Below are 8,160 nucleotides of genomic sequence, written 5' to 3'. Positions count from 1 at the left end.
TCCCTTCAGGAACACGGTTCTTCCATAACCCTCTCCCTCCTCCTCCCCCTCCTCCTCCCCCTCCTCCTCCCCTCCTCCTCCTCCTCCTCCCCTCCTCCTCCTCCTCCCATCCTCCTCCTACTCCCCTCCTCCTCCTCCTCCTCCCCTCCTCCTCCCCTCCTCCTCCTCCCCCTCCTCCTCCTCCTCCTCCCCTTCCCCTGGGAACCTCTGCGTTCCTTATCCCTTGGGACCGCGGCCGACTCTTCCCCTAGGGGGGGAGGGGGCCTCTCGGGCCTCTCCCTTCCCCCCAGGGTTCCTCCCCTTAGACCTCCCTACAGGAACACGGTTCTTCCATAACCCTCCCCCTCCTCTGTAAAGCGACTCCCCACCTCCTCACTCTGCAGGCTTCTGGTTCCCTTCTTCCACAAGAAAATGTTTCCCAGCCTCCCTCTTCCCTGTCTCCCCTTCCCCGTCCCTTCTTCCCCGTCTCTCTTTCCCCATGCCCCTCGTCCCTCCTTCCCCGTCCCCCTTCCCCACCCCCGTCCCCCGTCCCCCGTCTCCCTTCACCACCCCCGCCCCTTCCCCATCCACCGTCCCCATTCCCCATCCACCGTCCCACCTCTACACACCCCGTCTCCATTCCCCACCCCATCCCGCTTCCCTGCTTCCCGTCCCCCTTCCCCACTTCCCGTCGCCCTCCCCAACTTCCCGTTGCCCTCCTCCGACCACCTTTTCCATCCCAGGGTTACGACATTCTGGACTAAGATTTGTGTTACTTCTGAAGGCGTTCGTGACGCTCCAGTCTTTCAGTCATAGTGGTTCTCCAACCCCACCCCCACCCAAAAAAAACACGAAAATAAACGGATAAATAAATAGATAAATAAAATGATAAAATAAAATCCAGGACACGAGCGACCTGCTCTGGCGTGTCTTGTCTGGATGTCTCACCTTGACATTATCTCCGACCTTGTTTTAAATTTCAAGTATGTGATCATGAACTATTTATTTATTTTTATTTATCTATTTGATTAATCTATTTACTTTATTTACTTGTTTATTGATTTGTTTTTTCATTTTAACTTGATTTATACACTTGGACAAATCTCGATTTCTATGGGTCTATTAACCACACTCCTCGTGACTCGCTCCGTTCCCTCAGATGCCTTGGTTACACCATCTGAAGGTCCTGAGCACGTGGTGTGGCCTGGCACTCGACCTTGCGTCTTGTTGTGTGACCTGAGATACTCCCCCTCCTCCTCCTCTCTTGTGACCTTGGACGTACCTCCTTGTCAGGTCTGACTCAGCTCCTCCTCAGCTCACCTCATCCTCACCTCCTCGTTCTCAACCCTCGTCACCCTTGACTCCTGCAGGTCTTCCCTAGTTCGTGAGACACGCACTTCGTCCTTGGCTTGTCCTTTTTGTGTTTTGCGATTCTTCCATGTGCCTTGTGTATGGTTATGTGGTTTGTGTCTCGTGCGTCCTCTCAGGTTCGTGTCAGTCGTCTTTCTTTTTCATTCGTGATTCTTGGCACCCCTCATCCCTGGCACCTCACACCCCAGTCTTGGCACCCATATCCCTGACATCCCTATCTATGGCACTCCCAACACTGACACCTCCCTCACCCTTTGGGCTGACCATTGACCTTCTTCGACAGGCCAGTATCCCAACTACAATCATGACATCCTTCCCAGCCGTGGCACCTCACGATATCCTTGACGTGGTATTCCTCTCTTGTGACTCGTGGCACTGCTCTCCTGATCCTTGGCACTTCATGGCATTCCTCCTGAATCCATGTCATTCCTAATTTGACTTTTGACCTCCCATTCTTGGTCTCTGGCGCTACAGTGGCACTAGCTTCTTGATCTATGGCACCTCCGCTTTTGACCCAGTAAGTGATCATGTTGACCCCTGGCACAGTCGAAGGGCACCATCCTTATCACATGGAACATCCTCTCCGACACGGGGGTACGCTTGTCGTGACTCGCGATTTGTGACACTCTACTTGGTCTGTGACACGTTCGTTTTGACCCAAGGCACCCTCTTCTTAACCGGTGTTGACCCGAACTCGACCCGTACTTGACCCGAACTCGACCCGTACTTGACCCAAACTCGACCCGTACTTGACCCGAACTCGACCCGTACTTGACCCAAACTCGACCCGTACTTGACCCGAACTCGACCCGTACTTGACCCGAACTCGACCCGCACTTGACCCGTATTTTCGTACGCCGATGCCAATAACCAGCGCTTCTTTCCTCCGGGACGAGGTTGCGCCGAAGAAATGAAGTCATAGAAGTGGTAAAAGAGAAATTCAAAGAATGTAGCGAAAGGGGTGGATAGTGGAACATAGGTCTTCTTCTTTGTGTGGGGACTAATCTTCAACTGTAAAAGAAGGCTGCGTGACTGAGGTCCATAGGGGGTGTAACTACAGCCCTTGTTGACCTGTGGTACCCCGTTTGTGACCTCCGACACCCTCCCCATTTTCCCCTCGTGTTGGAGGGTTCTTTTTTCCCCTTCCTGGTTCGCGATTTCCCCTCGTTCGAAGTGGGTTGTGAACGCCCCCATTTTTTCATCTCCCCTTTGGTTCCAGAACTCCCACTCCCCCATTAGCTCACCTGCCTCTGCTCTGCACCGCGTTACCCCCGTTACTTGCATGTGTAGGATGAGTCTGTGTTGTCATTCCCCCATCTCCTGGTCCCACTTTGGGTCCTTTTCGTGGTCCCTCGCCTGATCCCCCTGGTCTCTCTCCTGGGCCCTCTAATGTTCCCTCGGCTGGTCCCTCGGCTGGTCCCTCAGCTGGTCCCTCTCCGCTATCCTTCTCCTCCCCCTAATCCTCTCCTCCCTCTGCTCCTCTCCTCCTTCTGTCCCTTTCCTCTCTCTGCCCTTCTTGTATCCACCCCATTCCCCTTTCTCCTACTTCTATCCGTCTCCACCCTCTCTCTCCATCTATCCATCTACTCCCTCTTCTCCTCCTATCCCTCTCCTCTCCCTGTCTTCGCCCACCCCCTTTCTCCCCTCTCTCCCTTTCGTGCTCTACCTCTCTCTTGTCCCTCTCTCTATTTTCCCCCACTCCCTCTTGCCCCGTTCTCTCTCCTTCCGCTTTTCCTCTCCCTCTCGTTCCCATCTCCCACTCCTCCCCCTTTCGTTCCCTTCCCCCTCCCCTCCTCTCCACTCCCTCTCTCATCTCCCCCTTCCCTCTCTCTTTCGCTCCCCTTCCCTATCTCATCTCCCCCTTCCCTCTCTCATCTCCCCCTTCCCTCTCCTTCGCTCCCCTTTCTCCCCCATTCCCCCTCCTCTCCCACTCCCCCTCTTCTCCCACCCCCTCCTCTCCCACTCCCACGCCTCTTCCACTCCCCCTCCTCTCCCTCTCACTCCCACTCCCCCTCCTCTCCCTCTCTCACTCCCACTCCCCCTTCTCTCCCTCTCCCCCTCCTCCCCCTCTCATCTCCTCTCCTTCCCCATCTCCCATTCCCCCTCCTCCACTTCCCATTCCCCTCTCTTCTCAAATTCCACTCTCCCTCCCCTCCCCCTTCCCCTGTCCCTCACCTCCCCTTCCCCATTCCCTCCTCCCCCTCTCACCTCTTCCTCTTCTTCCCCCTCCCCGCCCCGTCCATATCATGTGACTCTTCTCCCTCTCCCCCTGGAGCATGTGACGGCGCACCTCACTCTACTTTCACTTCTTCGGCCCCCTCCCCACTCTCGCCCTCCTTCTCCACCTCCACTCCCGCCCTCCCTCACTAACCTTATACTTGATCTATACTCTTCCCCTCCCCCTTCCTCACTCCCCCCCCCTCCCCCTTCCTCACTCCCCCCCCCCCGATTCACTCTTCCCCACCTTCCCTCTCCCCGTCTACAGTGTTGTTCGTAATCCCCACGCCTTTATTTCATTCTTACGTTCATACCCCCCTTTGCCCCTGACACCCCCCTTTGTCCCTGACACCCCCTTGTCCCTGACACCCCCTTGTCCCTGACACCTCCTTGCCCTTGACACCCCCCTTGTCCCAAAACTACCTCATTGTCCATGACTCCCTCTGTCCCTAACCCCTTTTGTCTCTGAATCCCTCTGCACCTGACTTCCTTTGCTCCCTCTGCCCCTGACACACACTGTCCCTGACACGCTGTTCCTGACTCCCTCTGCCCCTGACCTCCCCTTTGCCCCTGATCCCCTCCTTAGTCCCTTTTTCCATCTTCCATTTCATTCCTCACATTTCCCCTCGCACTATTCCCCTCCCTTTCCCCTCCTTCCCTATTCCTCTTATCTCATCTCTCATTTTCCTTCGTCTTACCTTTCTCACCGTTGTATACGTGGATGGGACGTGGAAAGGAGCTAGGTACGTGAAAATATTAAATTCTATAGAAGCCGGTTAGGTCAGGTTAGGCCAGGAAGGACAACTCGCCTGATTATGCAATCCTTACATAAGAATCAGCTGATTGCGTCACAGAATGTTGACATTTAACAATCGGTGCTGCCAGATGGCGGGTAGCAACATTAATAGAACTTGTAGATTATTTATGGTGCGATAGAAGAGTTGAACTATGATGGGGAGGATTTGGAAGCTTGGGAGGCTACACCCATCTATTCCCCATTCCAGTCTCCCCATCTTTTGCCCCCCCTCCCACCAGTTTTTATCGAACTTTTCGATGCTTCCCCTCTTTCGTACTGGTTCTTCTTCCGTCTTCGCCTTTTCGTCGTCTTTCTGGGCCATTTCATTGATTGACTGATTGATTTATTTATCGCCTCGTTTACCTTTTCTTCTGTCCACTGTTTCGCCCATCCAATCTTCTGTCCATTCGTTTCTTTTCTTTCGTCTCGTTCTATTATTTCTCTCCTCATTTGTCCTCTTTCTGTTGTCTTTCGTTCCTCCTCCTCCACATCCTGACGGTGATCCTTTTCTTTGCTGTCCTCACTTGTTGTTGTTATATATACAGTATATATATATATATATATATATATATATATATATATATATATTATATATATATATATATATATATATATATATATATATATAATATTTTTTTTTTTTTTTTTTTCCTCCTCTCTTCTCGTCGTGAGGAGGCCGTGGTGGTCTAGTCGTTATCAGGCTGGGGGGACACTGCTACCGTGGCGGTCATCGGTGTTAATCCTTACCCATCGGGATTTCTTTTGTTCCCCTTATGAGGTTGCCTGGCACAGGTGAATGAAACAGGCGAGGAAGTTGGAGCGAGGAAAGGCTGAATCAGGAAGAGAGTTTGCCAACGTGCGACTGTTCTCTCCGAAGCCAGTGGGCTGGATTGCTGGCACTGGTCTGGAGAAGCCTCATCATCATCATCACTACTGTCAGCATTATCATTATCACCACTACGATCGTCACCACCACTATCAAAATCGTCGTCGTCATCATCATCAACCAACATCAACCATCATCATCAATCATCATCAGTTATCTACCACCATCATCTAATATCAATTATCATCGTCAATCATCAACCATCATCATCAATCATCATCAGTTATGAACCACCATCATCTAATATCAATTATCATCGTCAATCATCATCATTCATCTTCAATCATCATCATAAATCATCATCACCAGTCATCATGAATCATCTGTCGTCATTCATTACCACCACCCACCATCACCATCACTAATGCCATCACCATCACTAATGCCATCACCATCACTAATGCCATCACCATCACTAATGCCATAACCATCACTAATGCCATCACCATCACCATCCGGGCCCTCCTCCTCCTCCTCCTCGGGTCGCCACTGACCCCCGGGGGACCCATCGCTCTCGGCTCCTTCACTCATCTGGTCCACATAAAACTCACGCCCTCCCTCCCTGCCTTCCCCGGACCCTGTCACCCCCAACGGTCCAGAGTAACTCGAAGTTCCACTGACAGAGTCCGTCTCACCATGGAATGAACACTGGGAGAAAGAAAGACACGAGATCTTCGTCTCTTTTGAGAGTTCAGACGATGGGAGCGGTATCATGGTTGTTGGATGGTTTGTTTGCGTTTGAGGAGTGTTCGTTGGGTCATTTATGCGAGAAGCTGATCAGTGGTATTATTTTATTTTATTTGGTTAAATGTGGGTTTGTTTTTTTTGTCGTTTCTTTCAGTATACCCTCTCTCTCTCTCTCTCTCTCTCTCTCTCTCTCTCTCTCTCTCTCTCTCTCTCTCTCTCTCTCTCTCTCTCTCTCTCTCTCTCTCTCTCTCTCTCTCTCTCTCTCTCAGTCGTAGAACTTCCGTGTGTAGTCTGTGTTGCTTCTGACTTCAAATGCCAGTCTGATTCCCGTGGACATTAAAAAATACGCATTGATTTTATTTTGACAAATTATTTTAATAGTTATTGGTTGAATCTTATTTGGTTAGGCTTGGTTAATGTCAGATCGTGTTAGGTTAGGTCAGGTCAGGATGGTTATGTTGTTAGGTTTGGCTGGTTAGGTTAGGGCTATATTGTATATTTGGCCACAAGTAATGGTATTATATTGAGAAGAACTTGCAAATTTATTTTATTTTTACCCTCTCTCGGTACTATTTGCATCAGGCTTGTCATGCTCCCCCTCCCCCAATTCCATCCTCAATTCCGTCCTCGCCTCCCTCACCTTCTTCCTCCTTTCTCTCCCATCTACATTCCTTCCCCTTCTCCTCCCTCACCTCCTCCCCACCCCCCTTCACCCCCCTACCTTCACTCCTCCTCCTTCCTCACCTCCTCCCCCACATTCTCCCTCATCACCTCCCTCATTTTCGCCCCACCTCCCTCACCTCCTCTCCATCTCCCTTTACCTCGTCCTTCACCTCACCTCCTCCCCCACCTCCTGCCCTCCTTTCCTCCCAAGACTCTTTCACCCACGTTATCAAACTTGAGCTCCAAAGCGGTGGCACCTCTTTTAATTGGTTCTTCTTCTTCTGTCTCCTCCTCCTCGCTCTCGACCTCCTTGTTCTCCTTTTCGTCCTCCTCTTTCGCCTTCTCGCCCTGCTTCTCGGCCTTTTCGTCCTTCTTCTCTTCGTCCCTCTCTTCCTCCCTCTCTTCTTTTTTCTCTTGCTCCTTTTCTTCCTCATGGGCCTCCTTGGCCTCTTTCTTGTCCTCCTCGTCCTCCTAGACCTCCTCGACCTCCTCTTCGACCTCCTCCTCCTTCTTCTTCCACCACCACCTTCACCTTCACCATCTGACCACCACCTTTCCCGCCAAAACACCCACCATCTTCACGTGGGAGTGACATTTCACTCCCAAATTAGAAAAGAAAAAAGAAAAAGTAAGATTAAATAAAATAAATCTACCCCTACCCCCACCCCCTACCCCCACCCCCTCCACCGGCCTTTTTCCAAACATCTTTTCCTCCTTTGGCCCGGACGTTACGCTCTCGCTTAACCACGCAACTGTTTTGTAAAGCATATATTGGTAATCGACGAGTAACCCAAAACTGGGTTACGTTACCTAATTGGAAGTGGTGGGTGGAGGGCAGAATAAAAATGACTGATTTTGTGTTATCTTTAAATTTTTCTGATAAGGAAAGGAAGAGTAAATGTTAATGTGTGGTAAATTTCACGATACAGCGTAGCCATATTGTTTGTTTTATTTTATTTTTTGTTTTATTTTATTTTATTTTGTTTTCGTTCTGTAATCAGCACTGAACATTTGTTAATTTTTTATCGTTGCTCATAACTGGAGAATTTGATATATTTGTAAAAGATGTGTGAAAGGACTGAACATGAGGGGGCGACCAAGGATGAGATGGATAGATGGGGTAAAAGGGGCATTGGGAATGAGGGGAATGTCTGTTGAGGAAGGACGGGAGAAGACAGAAGATAGGGGTGAATGGAGAAGGGTTGTGTATGGATGATGCTCTGATGCATGAGGGGGAGTGGGTGGGGGATGGGGTGAGGGAGTATGTTTGAAAAATAAATTGACGCAACCCAAAGAGGATGGAGAGGGGGGGTCCTCGCTTTAATGAAGCGGCCTTGCAGTGGATGTGCTGTGTCTTGCAACAGTGTTTCTGACCCAGGACAGTGGGCGAGATGCAAGGACGACCCGTCATCCATGAGGAGCCAAAGATAAGAGGGAGGAAGCGGGTGGATGGGAGTGGAGTATGTGGGGATGGAATGGGTGGGGGTGGTGTTTATACCTTTGATTTTTGGCTACCTCTCTTGTAAGGGGGAAAGCGCCTTTGGTATATATGTGTATGTAT

The sequence above is a fragment of the Oratosquilla oratoria genome, chromosome 21 (assembly GCF_046742065.1).
Source record: "Oratosquilla oratoria isolate Oo_2021 chromosome 21, ASM4674206v1, whole genome shotgun sequence".
Lineage (NCBI taxonomy): Eukaryota > Metazoa > Arthropoda > Malacostraca > Stomatopoda > Squillidae > Oratosquilla > Oratosquilla oratoria.
The sequence above is the reverse complement of the archived record's forward strand: the minus strand, read 5'-3'. Positions refer to the sequence as shown.